General features: G+C 47.1%; 1 protein-coding gene across 2 annotated transcripts in view; it reads right to left on the bottom strand.

Moving 5' to 3' along the window:
• The window catches only part of RALB (RAS like proto-oncogene B), a 39,778-nt gene extending 24,950 nt beyond the window's left edge, over positions 1 to 14,828 (bottom strand). The window contains exon 1 of one of the 2 annotated variants that reach the window (XM_036319801.1): positions 14,665 to 14,828. The gene's annotated coding sequence lies outside the window, so the exon portion shown is untranslated. Of the gene's footprint in view, positions 1 to 13,838; positions 14,009 to 14,664 lie in introns of those variants that run through there. The other variant, XM_036319802.1, reaches the window with a different exon arrangement.
• Positions 14,829 to 15,556: the final 728 nt, after the last annotated feature.

The raw sequence follows: 15,556 nt of genomic DNA, 5'->3' as shown, positions 1-15,556 counted from the left end.
ACTCATTAATGGCAGGGCTAGGATCAGAACCCCAGCAGCCTGGCTCCAGAGTCCACACTCTGAGCCACAACACCAGGCTGCCCCCTTAGTGGACTGCAGTGGGGTGGGGAAGACCTTCAAACTTGGTGTGAAATACTGGAATTTCTATCAATGGATCAGAAAGCTCGTTACAGATTTTAAAAATGCACAGGCAACTAGAGCACAAGTTTCAAAGCAAAGACCTGAGAGGAAATGTGTAACAAAAGGCAGTTATTATGTACCCAGAATATGGAAACAGGAACTTGAATAGATATTGGTACACCCATGTTCACCACAGCATTACTCACAACAGTAGAAAGGCGGAAACAACCCAAGTGTCCATTGATGATGAGCGGAGAACAAAATGTGGTATACCCATGCCATGGAACATTACTCGGTTTAAAAAGGAATGAAATGTTGACACATGCTCTAACATGAATGACTCCTGAAGACCTTATGCTAAGTGAAATAGCCAGACAGAAAGGGACAAATACTATGTGATCTCACCTATATGAGGTCTTATAGTCAAATTCATAGAGATGGAAAGGAGAATAGTCATTGCCCAGGGCTAGAGGGAGGGGAGGATGTGGAGTTAGTGTTTAATGGGCACAGAGTTTCAGGATGAGATGATACAAAATGTTTTGGAGGTGGAGAGTGACTGTAGAACAATGTGCATGTACTTAATGCCACTGAACTAACTGTATACTTATAAAGGGTAAATATGGTAAGTTTTGTTATGTATATTATAACAATGTTTTAAAGTAGCTATATACCAACTACAGTGTGGGACTCAGTGTCTGGAGTCTGCTCTTGGGACACCTTGGTTAAGCTGCTTTTCTCAGCCTCAGTCAGAGCTACCTGTATCCTCAGGGTTACTGTGGAGGAGAAACAAGAAAACACCCATCATACACCTGGCACCTACTGTTTTGTGAACATCACGCTGATATTTAGAAAGTCCCGAGAAAGGAGCCGGAGCCCGGGCTCTGCTAACAAGGCAGGAGGGAGGCGCCGGGCCGGGAGATTTCTCTGCCCTGACAGCCGGGGTGACCCCTTCCGAGCACCACACTGGAAGGCAGAGGCCTGGCTGCTGGGCCTCGTTCAGCCACTCGCTCGCTGGACTGACGAGGCAGGTCACTTCAGCCCACGGGGCCTCGATTCTCCACCCAAAGGACAGGCACGCTTGCCCTGCCCGTCTCCCAGAGGACCCGGGAGGAACAAATGTGCTGCTAAGAACAAACTCACCTGAGTAAAGGTGAAGACCTAATTGGCTCTATTAAGATCCCATCTAACAGCTAGAAGGGCACATGCAGGGACTGGACAACATGGAAGGTTTTTACAGGCAGAAAGCGGGTGGGCAAGAAGTTAAAAGAGAGGATTATTCCAGCCAAGGTCACCTTCCCTTGGGGAAAATTAGGGGTCTTATCGGGCAGATGACCTCACTAGTGCCGACCAGGGAATTCCAGATTGATTGGTCTAAAATTCCGTTCCTGGGAGGGGCTGGAACTGTAGTCAGGTTAAGTATTAAGTCATCTCGTTCCTCTTTAATAGTATGAAAGGCTTTGAGAGCCCGAGAGCATTTTCCGTACAGAAGTAAGAGGAGTATTAGCGAATATTAGCAGCAGCAGCAGAGGTTCTTCAGACCCCCGTTCTTCTCTCTCACCCCGAAGACAGTATCACTCGCCCTTTGAGGCATTATTGATGGCATTTCCCCAGCAGGACCTGAAATTCTCTAACAGAAACTCTTTCATTCCATTCTCTTCACGCTGTGTCAGTGGATGCGCCTTAGGGAGCCAGCGCTAGGAAACTGTCACCGACCCAGCCAAACCTGGGAACCCACAGGCTAGGTCAGGGTCCGCCACTCTAGGAGGCCGCACACTGGCGCCTCCCTCCACCGAGTCATCACCAGAGTGCAGGCATCCCACTCTCCCCGCATTCAGAGAGATTTCCATACCCACAGAACCGCTTCCACCCGAGGCGGCTAATCCCACTGCTGCCCAACCCTAAGTCCTTGGGAACACCAGCAAACCCTTCAAGACCCTCCACCTCTTCTAAGAACGTCCTCTACTCTGGCTTTCCCTGCGGCGTAGGTGTGCACATCTGAAGCTGTTAGTCCCCGCCTGCCATTGCCAGGAGCGATGGGAGCCCTCCTCCTTCCCCGCTGTCACTTCCAATTCAGTGCTTCTCAGTCCAACCATCTCCTTTCTTTTGCAAAAGCCCTGTAGCCTTAGGATTTGGTTAATACCCTTTTCCCCACCTTGCTGCTACCATCTGTGGACCTCCTGATATTTGCTTCTGGTTCACAGACTTCCTTTCTACCCAACTCCTGGCATCTTCCTCAGTGGCTTCTATGTTCTAAAAGCCTGGTCTCTCTTAAGTCCTTGACCCTCTCTTCTCCGGAAACTTTTTCCTTCGTTCTACCTAACTCTGCTAGGGGTATACCCTGAACTTCATCATCAGGGAGTTTCTACCCCTAACCCTCCAGCCTGAGCCACGTGCTCAAATACCTACCTATCCCAATTCTCTGCCTTCTTCATACCTGCAGGACCCACCTCCAAACCTTTCTGTGCACCAGCTCCCTCTGGGCTCGACTTCTCTCCTTAAGCAGCTTCAACCCCACAGTCCTGCAAATACAGTCACCTCGCTTGCCCTTTCCCCATGCTTTTCAGCACCTGCGCCTGGCAGGCAACTGCTGTAGCGGGAAAGAAAATCATGCAGCCAGCCTTACGAAACTTCACAGTAAATGCATTTATGGTCATAAACCAGAAATGAACATCCACTCAACACTTCTTAGAAATCTTACTGAGATTCTCCCTACTCCCTCCCTACCCTCACTCTCCATATATGACCTTACATCGTTTTTCCCAGACAGAAGCCTTTAAGCACGAACTCCCTCATTGCTCCTCCACCAAATCTACAAACCTACCAACATCCATGCCCACCTCCTCCTTGCTTCTGGCCACATGGAGAGCATGCTCCTGCTCTTAGCAAACGCCAAGCCCTCCACACAGGCTTTGGACTCTATGCGGCCACCCCCCCCAAGCCCAAGTGCATCATTCTAGCCATTATCCCTCTTCCTGCATCATTAGTCACTCTCTACCTCTCTACAGGATCATCCCCCAACAGCACACAGACTCCGCTATTTAATCTTCACCCTAAACACATACACACACACACACACACACACACACACACACACACCTTTTTAATGCCTGCATGTCCCTCTAGCACAGTGGTTCTCAACCTTCCTAATGCCGCGACCCTTTAATACAGTTCCTCGTGTTGTGGTGACCCCCCAACCATAAAATTATTTTCAGTGCTACTTCATAACTGTAATGTTGCTACTGTTATGAATCGTAATGTAAATATCTGATATGCAGGATGTATGTTCAATTTGTAACAATGAAGATAATTAAAGCATAGTGATTAATAACAAAAACAATATGTAATTATATATGTGTTTTCCAATGGTCTTGGGTGACCCCTGTGAAAGGGTCATTCGACCCCCAAAGGGGTCGCGACCCACAGGTTGAGATCCGCTGCTCTAGCAGGTGACACAATTTCTATATAGCCCTGGTTATCTATACCAAGGCTTCTCAAACTTTAATGTAGATAAGACGGCCTGAGAATCTTGTTCAAATGCATATTCTGATTCAGTGGGTCAGGAGTGGAGCCCAAGATTGTGCACTGCCAGCCTGCCCCAAGACGCTCCTGCTGGCCCAGACCCCACTCGACAGCAAGGCCGACTCCTCCCCCGCTTCTTCTAACCAAGCGGGCTTCCTCACCCAGCGTAACTTCATGGACACTGGTCTGGTCAAACCGCCAATAAACTCTAAGTGCCATTGACAACACTTCCCTCTCCTTTTCCGTCTCCTTCCCTTCCCCTCCTCCTTTTAAAAAAGAGCAGGTGGCAAGTGTGATCAAACTTTGCCTGGAAAGGTTAAGGCCCCTAGCAGGCCAATTCAAAGATCCCTCTGGGCATCTCCCTCCAGGTCTGCCTCTGTAGCACATTCCCCCACAGTGCCCTTCCTCCAGCAGCTCTTTCTCTGTATCGTCTGCCAGGTCTCTTCCTCCACCGGGCTTCTAACATCATATACCCCCACTCAATGGTCTCATCCATACCAGCGATTTTATATGCAGCTCCCAAAGTTTTCAAATGCAGCCCAGGTCACTCTTCTGACCTCCAGACTCATTCCCGCCGCCTAATCGCCACCTCTCCCCACATGGGTTTCTGGCAAGAATCTCACACTTACCATTCCTATAGCAGAACTCTTGATTCTTCCCCCCTTAAATATACACCTTCTCCACTAATCCTCATCCAGTAGTTACTAGAGTAACTAGTCACATAGGAGGCGTTACTAAAAGACAAGAACCTGGGAGTCATCTTTGATTCCCTTTGCCTCTAACCAAACTCAATTCATGGCCAATTCTGAGGCAGGATAGTAAGACACTAGGAAAATTCCTTGGCAAGTGGAATGGGGAAACTGAGACAGTAGTTAAATGGCCTAGCAATTTACAGCCAGATAATAAAGCATAAGATCTTATCTTCCCTAAGGAGGATACTTAGAGCAAATGGCTTACACATTCCAGACCCTGCAGCTGACATTCTTTGAAGGTGATACTGACCAGAGAATAACCCAGATACCATTATTTTGATGCATCAGCATATTAAAGGACACACCTGGTAAGCCAATGAATATTCTATTGAGATCCTCCCCTGAGATCTCCCCTAAAATTCCTGACTTTAGAAAACAGATAAAAACTCTTAAGACAAAGGGCCCAGTGCTCATACACCTGCGCCTCTCCCCCTTATTTCCTCAGGCGTGTATCTTTGCTTTCTTTCTCCTAAACTCTAAGGCAGTGGTTCTCAACCTTCCTAACGCCGCGACCCTTTAATACAGTTCCTCATGTTGTGGTGACCCCCAACCATAAAATTATTTTCGTTGCTACTTCATAACTGTAATGTTGCTACTGTTATGAATCGTAATGTAAATATCTGATATGCAGGATGTATTTTCATTGTTACAAATTGAACATAATTAAAGCATAGTGATTAATCACAAAAACAATATGTAATTATATATGTGTTTTCCGATGGTCTTAGGCGACCCCTGTGAAAGGGTCGTTCGGCCCCCAAAGGGGTCACGACCCACAGGTTGAGAACCGCTGCTCTGAGGGTTCCTACTAGACTAAACCAGGGGTGTAGTGGGCAACAGGCAGTGGCAGCTTGTCCCAGGTTAACCCCCTGAATCTGTCTCCAAGGGCCCTCCTTTTGCCCCTGTAACTTGTTTCCTGAGTCCATGAAGCCCAGCTGGCTCACTTCTTCTGCCTCTGTGACTTTCTTCCTAAAGATCACTCCTGTTGCTGTGATCTTGCCTCTTCTATCTTAAGCCTTTCCTCTGTCTTACTGTGCAGCTTTAATAAACGTAGTGTCAACATCACCTGGACTCGAATAGTGACATCCTTCCTGCACTCAGTCAATAATTCACACATTCCAGACTATGCCGGGGCATACCCACCTCGGTCCTAGTCCCTTTCCAGTGCAATTCTACTGATTCCATCTCCAAAACACTTTTTAAATCCATCTCCTCTGCTACACCTGAGTCGCAGCCACCAACCCGTGAACAGCCATAACTCCCTGACTGACTTCTCAGTGCCACATCAGCTTCTCTTCCATCTGTTCTTCACAGAGCCCTGACTGTGAACTTTCTAAAAATGCAAATAAAAGTGTGCTGCTCTGGCCGGGGGCTCAGTGTTTGGAGCATCGTCCTATACACCAAAAGCTGTGGGTTTGATTCCCAGTCAGGGCGCATACCTAGGTTGTGGGCTCAATCACGGATAGGGGAGGCCACCAATCGATGTTTCTCACATTGATGTTGATGTCTCTGTCTCTCTCTTTCTCTCTCTCTCTCAAATCCATTTCCTCAGGTGAGGATTTTTTAAAAAGTGTGCTTAAAGCCTGTAAATGGCTCACCATGAGTAAAATCCAAACCCTCTATTCACCATGGCCTATAAAACCCTACACCAAGCATGTCAAGCTCCAGGCCCACGGGCCACATGCGGCCCACACTGAATATTTTTGTGCCCAGCCAATATAACAGCAAGTAAGAAACGTTTTAATAAAAATTTTGTAACTTAATTTTTACAATATCCTGTTATACATAATGACTGACTACTATAATCGTGTTGCATTCATTTCCCTTACTCACCTTATGCGCCTTACGCACAGGTGCACGATTTCTCTCCACTAATACCAGCAGCGAATATTCTAGCAGCCGATTGCCACGTCATTAGTCTTGTACCGACTCATTTGGTGTACGCAACAGGAAATATTTCACTTTCAGTGAACAAGAAAAATAGGTTTATTTATATTACGCTTATTAATAATCTGTGCAGTTATTCAGTGTCTGGTAAGTTAATGTTCAAGAAAAAAATATTAATTTTTATTAAAATGTTCTATTATTTTACGTTGATGATTACTTTTATTTCAGCCCTTTGTATCCAGCATGTCTCTATTGAAATAAACCTACATTCCTATGAAAATTGAAGCTTTCATTTTTTTGCGGCCCACATACACTTAAACCTTGCTTATTTGGCCCATGTGAGCCTTTGAGTTGGACGTGCTTGCCGTACAGCGACCATTCTCTAGCCAGCTCTGTCTTCTGCCAGCTCCATGGGTATGCCAAGTGAGCCGATCCCTTTCACGGGCTCTGTTCTCTTGCCTGTGGGAAGGCCTGAAGCAAGAGGAAGCAAGGTGCCATCAAGAAACTGAAAAAAGTTTTTTGTGGTTGCCTGGAGCAGAAGAAAAAGGCAGAATATGGTATGAGATGAAACTAGAGGAAAGTAATGGCGAGGTCATTTACCGCCCAGTAAGTCCTGTAGTTTAGGGGTTTTAGGCGTTTTACTGAGAGGACTGGAGAGCCACTGAAGTGTTTCAAGCAAATAAGTGGCATAATTAGGCTTGCATGTTGAGAAGACCATTCTAAATATAGTGTGAAAAACAGAGAGGCCTCGAGCAGATGTGGAAGATGCAGCAGGCCAGGCCAGAGGCAAGGGTGGCCCGGGGATGACAGCGGACAGGAAACCTACCTAGATTTTTACGCTATTTAGGAGGCTGCAATAGTGTGATTTATAAGAAATATATTTTATCTTGGGCCATAGTTCCTGCTTGCAACTCCCCAAACCCCTGGAACGCCCTGAGTGATGAGAGCAGTGGGAGCATCTCTGGTTCTAATACTTAGTGTCTCCTCCTCCCTGAGTTCCTGAAAAGGCCTGAGTCATAAAGGGGAGATGGTCTCATTATTCATAACAGGCCCTTTCCCACAACTGGGTTTGCTATGCTAATGAGTGAAGTTTGGAAAGCACCTAAGAGGGGCTGGTTGGCCCTTGAACTGGGGCTGGAACTTTCAGCCCCACCCGATTCCTGGGGAGCAGGAGGCTGGGGTTGAATCAGTCACCAGCGGCCAATGATTCCTTCAGTCAGGACTGTGCACCCAGGAGCTTCGGAGAGTTTGCAGGCTGGGGACCCAGATCGCTTCCTCAGGCCGCCACCTGGGCCCAGCTCCTCAAGGACGGAGCCCCTTTTTGGGAACCTCACCCTATGCATCTCTTCTTCTGGCTGTTGACTCGTGTCCCTTAATATCCTTTGCCATAAATCGGTAATCTAGTGAGTAAACCAGTCTCCTGACTTCTGTGAGCTGCTCTAGCAAATTAATGGAACCCAAGGAAGAAGCTGTGAGAACCTCTGATTTATAGCCAGTCATGGGTCAGGAAGTTCATGTAACAACCTGAGCTGGAGACCGGCATCTGAGATCCAAGGAAGGGGTCATGGGAACCTCCAATCAGTAGCCAGTTGGTCAAAAGCACGGTAACAACCTGAGATTCCTAGTATAACTGGCATCTGAAGTGGAGGGCAGTCTTATGGGGCTGAGCCCTCAGCCTGCAGAATACGATGATGTCTCCGGATAGACAGTGTCAGGATTGAGTTTAATTGTAGGCACCCCGCTGGTGTCTGAGAATTACTTGGTGGTGTGGAGAATCCCACCCCATATATAAACACATATCACATTGAAATTGAATATAAAACCCTTTTCGAAGTTTTTAAAAATGTGGCAGAACTTACTAAATATAATTTGAGATTTTTTTTTAAAGGCTTACTATGCAAATAGAAGCACATTAGCTAAAACCCTCTCCTAATAACAGGATCAACTAGTCTACAATAAATGACTGTCCATCAACCCTTTCCTGGTTTTTTTAGGGGGCAGGGGGGAGGAAGGAAGGGGATGAGGGGAGAGGAAGGATGAAAGAAAAGAAAGATATGAGATCATAAATTAGGGCAGTGAATGGGAAAAGGGCCACAAACCGGAAGAAAGGAAATCAATTTTGCTGACATTTCAAGTCTTCAACTGGGTCAGGATGAACAAAAATGATTCTCAGACTTTATTATCTGACGTTACAGTTTAACATCATTTATGAGCTCTTGTTATAAACATGCTGGATTCAAAGGATATTTGTTACATGAAAATATTAGACCCACAGCATTTTTAGAGATGGAAGAGACTGAGAGGTCATTTAATGAGGCTTCAGGCTCAGGGTTCCTAAACTCTTCTTTCTACCTACAGACACTTCAGCAAGAGTTCATCTAGAAGCTGAAAGAATGAAGCCCTTCTATCCATGTGGATAATTAAAATGTATCAGGGTTTCAAAAGAGAAATTAAGAATTGCTAAGCAAATAAATATTTACTGTCCAAAGATTTAAAATAACGGGGGGGGGGGGGGTTGATTTGGGTTCACCAAGATTTTTTTCAGTCACTTTGCCAGTGAGTTTTATTTTTCAAAAATACACAAATGGCCCAGCCAGCATGGCTCAGCGGTTGAGCATCGACCTATGAACCAGGAGGTCACAGTTCGATTCCCAGTCGGGCACATGCCCGGGCTGCAGGCTCCAACCCCAGTGTGGGGTGTGCAGGAGGCAACCAATCAATGATTCTCTCTCATCATGATATTTCTGTCTCTCTCTCCCTCTCCTTTCCTCTCTGAAATCAATAAAAATATATTTTTTTAAATACACAGATGCACAGATGATTAATGACTAAGTTTAAGCTGCTCATCAAGGAGATCATTGTGGCAATAATTTTTTACCAATTTGTTTTAGGATTTAAAAAAAAACTCAGCTGCTCCATTTGGTCAAAGGATGAGCAAGATTTAAATTTCTAATTTCCTAACTTACTGCATATTTGGCTAATTAATTCTACCATCTGACAGTGAAGAACCAGAGAAATAACAAGGTTTCCTGTGTAAAATTAAAAGTTTCTAGAATAGTAAAAGTTCCAGCTGTATTTTCATCTCCTACAGCACATACTTTAATAAGCTTATGAAACAAAGATTTTCTCAATAACATCTGGTCTAAACAACCTTAAAAAAGAAATTGTGGGAGCGAGCACCCAAGAATGCCAGTGGTGCTCAGGCTCCCCTCCCACACTGTACCAGGTTTGGTCTACGTGCCAGTAAAAGTTATGTTACGTCAACTTCCAAGATTAGATACCAAGAGACAGAAGTTTATATCTTGATTATCCTCTCTCTCTCTTTCTCACTCTCTTGCTCTCTCTCTCTCTCTCTCGCTCTTTGATCACTTGCTCTGGGGAAAAAGTTAGCTGCCATGTTGTACAGCAAGCATGTCAAACTCAAAGTCTAACATGGGCCAAATAAGCAAGGTTTAAGTTTATGTGGCCGCAAAAAAACAAAAGCTTGAATTTTCATAGAAATGTAGGTATATTTTGATAGAGACATGCTGAATACAAAGGGCTGAAATAAATGAGTCATCGTTAACATAAAATAATAGAACATTTTAATAAAAATTAATATTTTTTCTTGAACATTAACTTACCAGACACTGACTAACTGCACAATAAGAATAACATAAGTAAACCTATTTTTCTTGTTCTCCAAAAGCAAAATATTTCCTGTTGGTACACCAAATAAGTCAGTACAAGACTACAGTGGGGCCTTGACTTACCAGTGTCCCAACTAACAAGTTTTTCCGAGATACAGCTGCTGATTTTTTGCTTTGAGTTGACAGAGTAATTTGAGTTAACGAGCTCCTTAAGGAGCTCTGTCAGGGAAATGAATTAAACTCGTAAGTCAAGGCCCCACTGTAATGACATGGCAATCAGCTGCTAAAATATTCGCTGCTAGTATTAGTGGAGAGAAATGGTGCACCTGCGCATAAGGCACATAAGAGAAATGAATGCAACACAATTATAGTAATCGATCATTAGCAAACATTGTAGTTCATTAATAATTATGTATAATGGAGAGCATTATGTTAAGCGAAATAAATCAGTCAGGGAAAGATAAATATCACATGATCTCACTCATTTGTGGAATATAATGAACAACATAAACTGATGAACAAAAACAGATCCAGAGACAGAAGCATCGATCAGACCGTCAAACCTCAGAGGGAAGGCAAGGGAGGGTGAGGGGAAGGGGGAGAGAGCAACCAAAGGACTTGTATGTATGCATATAAGCCTAACCAATGGACACAGACACTAGGAGGGTGAGGGCATGAGCAGAGAGGGGGGGATGGAGGAAGAGATGTGTGTGGGGGCAATGAGGGGATAAGGACACATATGTAATACCTTAATCAATAAAGAAAATATATAATTTTTTTTAAAAAGAGTTCAATTTCACCAAAAAATAAAAAAATAATTATGTATAACAGGATATTGTAAAAAACTTACAAAATTTTTATTAAAACGTTTCTTACATACCGATATTTTGGCTAGGCTGCAAAAACATTCGTTGTGGGCCGCGAGTGTGACATGCCTGTTGTGGAGAGTCCTGGGGAGAGGCCCAACGGTGAGGAACTGAGGCCTCCGGCAGAGAGCCATGTGAGTGAGCCGCCTTGGAAGCCGATTCTCCAACCGTCAAACCTTCAGATGGCTCCAACCTCTAGAGCAGTGGTTCTCAACCTTGGCTGCACCTTAGAATCACCTGGGAATCTTTTAAAAAGCTTGATTTCTGGGCCTCATCCTCCGGAAATTGTTTCTTTGTTACTAATGTTGTGGCCTCACCTCACAACAAAGAAACAGAATTTCCGGAGGGTGAGGCCCAGAAATCAGGATTTTAAAAAGATTCCCAGGTGATTCTAATGTGCAGCCAAGGTTGGGAACCACTGCTCTAGAGAGACCCTGAGCAGAAGCATCCAACCAAGCCCTCCCAGATTGCAGAACTTCAGAAACTGTGAGATAATAAATGTCTGTTGTTTTAAGCTACAAAGTTTGGGATAATTTATGACACAGTAATAGAAGATTCATTCAAAAGACAAACTTTAAAGCTGCGGTTCTCAACCTGTGGGTCGCAACCCCTTTGGTGGTTGAATGACCCTTTCACAGGGATCGCCTAAGACCATCCTGCATATCAGATATTTACATTACGATTCATAACAGTAGCAACATTACAGTTATGAAGTAGCAACGAAAATAATTTTATGGTTGGGTCACAACATGAGGAACTGTATTTAAAGGGCCAGAAGGTTGAGAACCACTGCTTTAAAGGATCAAACAACTGTATCTCCTTTAACTCATGCCCCATGCTAAGCAGAAGTACATAACTATTTTCATTTGGGTCAGACCTTAGTATTTTCTCTGTCAATTCCTAATCTAGTGGACCTAAAACATGCTATATATAAGTTGCCCACAAAACAATAACAAAAGCAACAATTACAATAATATATTAGTAATTAATAGCACCTTTTGCTGAACTTAGATTTCAATGACTAAAAAAGCAAGAAATCCTTGAAGATTTGTCTACAACAATAATAGAGATCACTCAGGAAACTTATAACCAGTTACTCTTTTTAAAAGTAACAAACTTGGACTTGAGACCTGGCTGGCATTTTGTAGTTGCTGTAGTAACCACATACTTGGTTTTGATACTCAGCTTCCACTCTCACCCAATCAAAGGCTCGTACACCCTCTGGCCTACTGGCCCCTCTACTTTCAAAACACCTGAGAACATACACATATACACCCATACTTGTATTCCTAGGTTCCAAAAGAACTGAAGAGCTAAAGGAGATGGCTCAAGGTCAAATACTATCTCCAAGGCCAGATATTTAGCTGGTATTGGTTAGATCTGTGGGTCTGTGCCAAGCAGAGAGCTGATGCTCAATAAACATCAGCTCCCCTCTTCCTCCTTCCGCACCCCATCCCCCTCCACCTGGCTTCCATTTTCTCTAGTACTCTGGCTTTCTGATTCAAACTTCTCAGCCACATGAATTCACTTTAAAAAAAAAAAAAAAAGACAAATCCAGGTGTCTTGCATAGCTAAGAGCAGGAGCTGTTTATTTAGAACAGTGGTTCTCAACCTTGGCTGCACATTAGAATCACCTGGGCATCTTTTTAAAATCCTGATTTCTGGGCCCCGTCCTCCGGAAATTCTGTTTCTTTGTTACTAATGTTGTGGCCCCACCTCATAACAAAGAAACAGAATTTCCGGAGGATGAGGCCCAGAAATCAGGATTTTTAAAAGATGCCCAGGTGATTCTAATGTGCAGCCAAGGTTGAGAACCACTGGTTTAGAAGTATTTGGAGCCAGTGAAAAGTGGGACTCGTGCACATCTTGAGACAAATACACTGGAAATGTCAGAAGCGTTCACCAAGATCTCTTCCAACACAGTAGTTAGTTGTAAGTTGTTATATTGTCTCCTAATTTAGCTTTCGGAAAAGGTTGCCAATGACGTTCCCAAATTCGATATGCAAAAAGATGTGTAGGGCTGGGTGATGTGGCACAAAGGATGATCTCAACTCTGGTTTAAAATTTCCAGTCTCAAGCCATCTTCAGCGGAGGCAAGAGCCGTGAAGAATTACGGCAAGGATTTAACCCTTTCTCACTTCTTCCACCTTCTACCAAGCCCCGTTTAGATCCCGTTCTTGCTTTCCTATCTTCATGTGTCTGGGTCCCATATTCCCAAAAGATACCTAGTAACTTATATTCCCACTTATTTCCACATGAAATCCCGAGAAAGATTCTACCTCTCAGGCATAGGGGACCCTTGCTGAGGTCTCACATAACAGTACCCACTTTCCAAAGATAAATAACGTGAACAGAAACAGAAGGAAGAGCCCAGTGGTGGTCAGAAGAAAGTAGACGAGCTGACGGGACTAAAACCACACACACGAGATGTAGTACATCGCTGGCCTTACTCCCATCCCTACCTCCATCCCACCCCCACTCCCCAAACTCCTGCAACAGTCCTGACTTCATTGAACCCTGACAAGTAGGACAACTTAATTACCACCTTTTTATAGCAGTGGACTCCGCTGAAAGCCATACTCACGCTCACACCACTCACCAAGTTTCAGAACCAGCACCAAACCTAGGTCTTCACACCCTGCCCTCCAATTCTTCCCAACAGTCAATGCTGCCGCTCACAGCCATCCCGCTTCTGGGCTCTCTGATATTCTAATTCTACTGCTCCAGACCTGCTCTTGACCTGCTGCACGCTTTGACATTCAAGAATCTTGCTGCTCGGCTTAGAACGCGGCTCACTTACGCATCTAAAAGATACCCTACCCTGTCCTCTCTGATAGATCACCCGTGCCCACCGCCCACGCCCAAAACTTAAAGAGAAATGAGGTTAGGAAACCAGGACAGAGTAGCAAGTTCAGCTCCACAGGGGCTGAAATCAAGGCACAGATGACTCAAATCCATCAGTCAAGCCTCTTCCACAGGCAATTCTAAGTCAGTCCGCCAAACACAGCTTCTCCCGAGGGCTCTCCTGATAGCAACATCCCAGCTACAGCGTTTCCCGGACTCACCTGAAATTCGCACAGGAAGGACGCCGCTCCAGCCAGCAGCCTGGGCGGCTACCTCGGCCACCAGCAGTCCCGGACCAGGCAGGCGGATGGACTCACAGACCCACCCGCAGTCCCGGACCAGGCAGGCGGATGGACTCACAGACCCAGCCGCAGTCCCGGACCAGGCAGGCGGATGGACTCACAGACCCACCCGAGCGCAGGAGCGGGTGCTCAGTCCGCGGTGCTCCTTCCTATCGGAGGCCACGTTCCGAGCCAGCCCCCATCAGAAAGAAACTAAAGGGGCAGGGGCAGGGGCAGGGGCGGGCGGGGGCAAAGAAACAGCTTCACGCTCATTTTCAAGGCAGGACCAAAATCAGACCAAGCAACTTCTGGAGCGTGGCCCCTGTTGAGTCCAAGTGGAAGTTCTGAAGACGCTTACAAGTTTTTGCAACACTTTTTAGCTCTTCCCCTGCCCACGGCGGCAACCACGGGACTGAGGAAGTGGACGTCCTCGGGCTGGAGGCCCCGAAGGGCAGGAAGTGGAGGCAGAGGCCATTTGTGGGAAAGAGAAGGAGCGGCGAAAAGCGAGAGGCCGGGGCGCCGCCCCCATCGCCTTTGCTCCGAGCCGGGCTAGGCGGCCCGCAGGCTTCCTCCGCGGATCTGCCCGGGCCACGGCTCCCGCGGCGCCCTCCGCCGGCCTCGAGCGCGACGTGTCCGACCGCTCGCCACAGCCCTGCGCGGGGAGCGCGGGGGCAAGAGGCCACCGAGCGCCGGGCGGCGCACCCCACTTCCTCAGCCCGCGCCCCAGACCGCCCCGCGGGGGTCCCGCCGGGCCGAGCAGTCTCACCTGGGACACGTCCGGCGCCGCCTCGGCCGTGCGCGACCCGCACGCCGCTCTTAAGCCCGCCCCGCCCTCTCCTGGGCCTCCTTCCCGGCCGGACCCCAGCAGTCCCCAGCCGATTTGTCATTGAGCTGCCGGGTCGCTTCCCCACCCCTGAGCGCGCCCCCGGCGTCGCCCCGGCAACCCCGCCTCTCGGGAGCGCGCCCTCCCTTCCGCCCCCACTCCTGGAGACCACGCCCACTGGGCGCCTATTAGCCAATCTGAAGAGGATCTGCCAAGCCTCGGGAGGCAGAGGGCTACGCTTGGCCAATGATGAGCCGCCTCAGGCGGGAGGGGCGGGCTCGGCACGTCGGCCCCGCCCCCTCCATTTCCTCCTCTGGTCGCCGTGCGCGCTGCACGTGACCGATGCTGCAGTGGAGAGTGTGGACCTGGTCTGGGGTGCGGGCGTGGGCGGGCGGAGGGTGCCCCCCCTAGTGGACTGAGGTGAGGGCAAGGCCAAAGTAGTGGAAAGCTAAAGGGAAGGGCAGTCCCGAGGCAGAAAACCAAGGGAAGTTACAATGCGGCGCGCGGGTGTCGGAGGGTCCCCGCGGCTGTGGGGGGGGGGCAAAGCGGGGGAGGGAGGGTCCCCTAAGAAGGGACCTCCGCCAGCCGCCACCACTCGCTTGGTTGATGAGACGTCCCTTTAGCAGTAATGGAGTTGCTTGACCAATTCCTGAAGGTACTTGACCCAGGTCACAAGTTAAGAATCCGAACCCCAGCCCTGGCCTTGGTGCAGGAAGTGCAGTGGGAAAGCTCATGGCCACAGGTTTTTCTCCCACAACCTGCCCCTGTCATCGTCCTGCAAAGCCCGGGAAATTGCAACTTTCTATCCAATAGGGCCTCCCCTCGGGTTGATTTT

Source organism: Myotis myotis, unplaced genomic scaffold, assembly GCF_014108235.1.
Source record: "Myotis myotis isolate mMyoMyo1 unplaced genomic scaffold, mMyoMyo1.p scaffold_m19_p_8, whole genome shotgun sequence".
NCBI lineage: Eukaryota > Metazoa > Chordata > Mammalia > Chiroptera > Vespertilionidae > Myotis > Myotis myotis.
The sequence above is the reverse complement of the archived record's forward strand: the minus strand, read 5'-3'. Positions and strand labels throughout refer to the sequence as shown.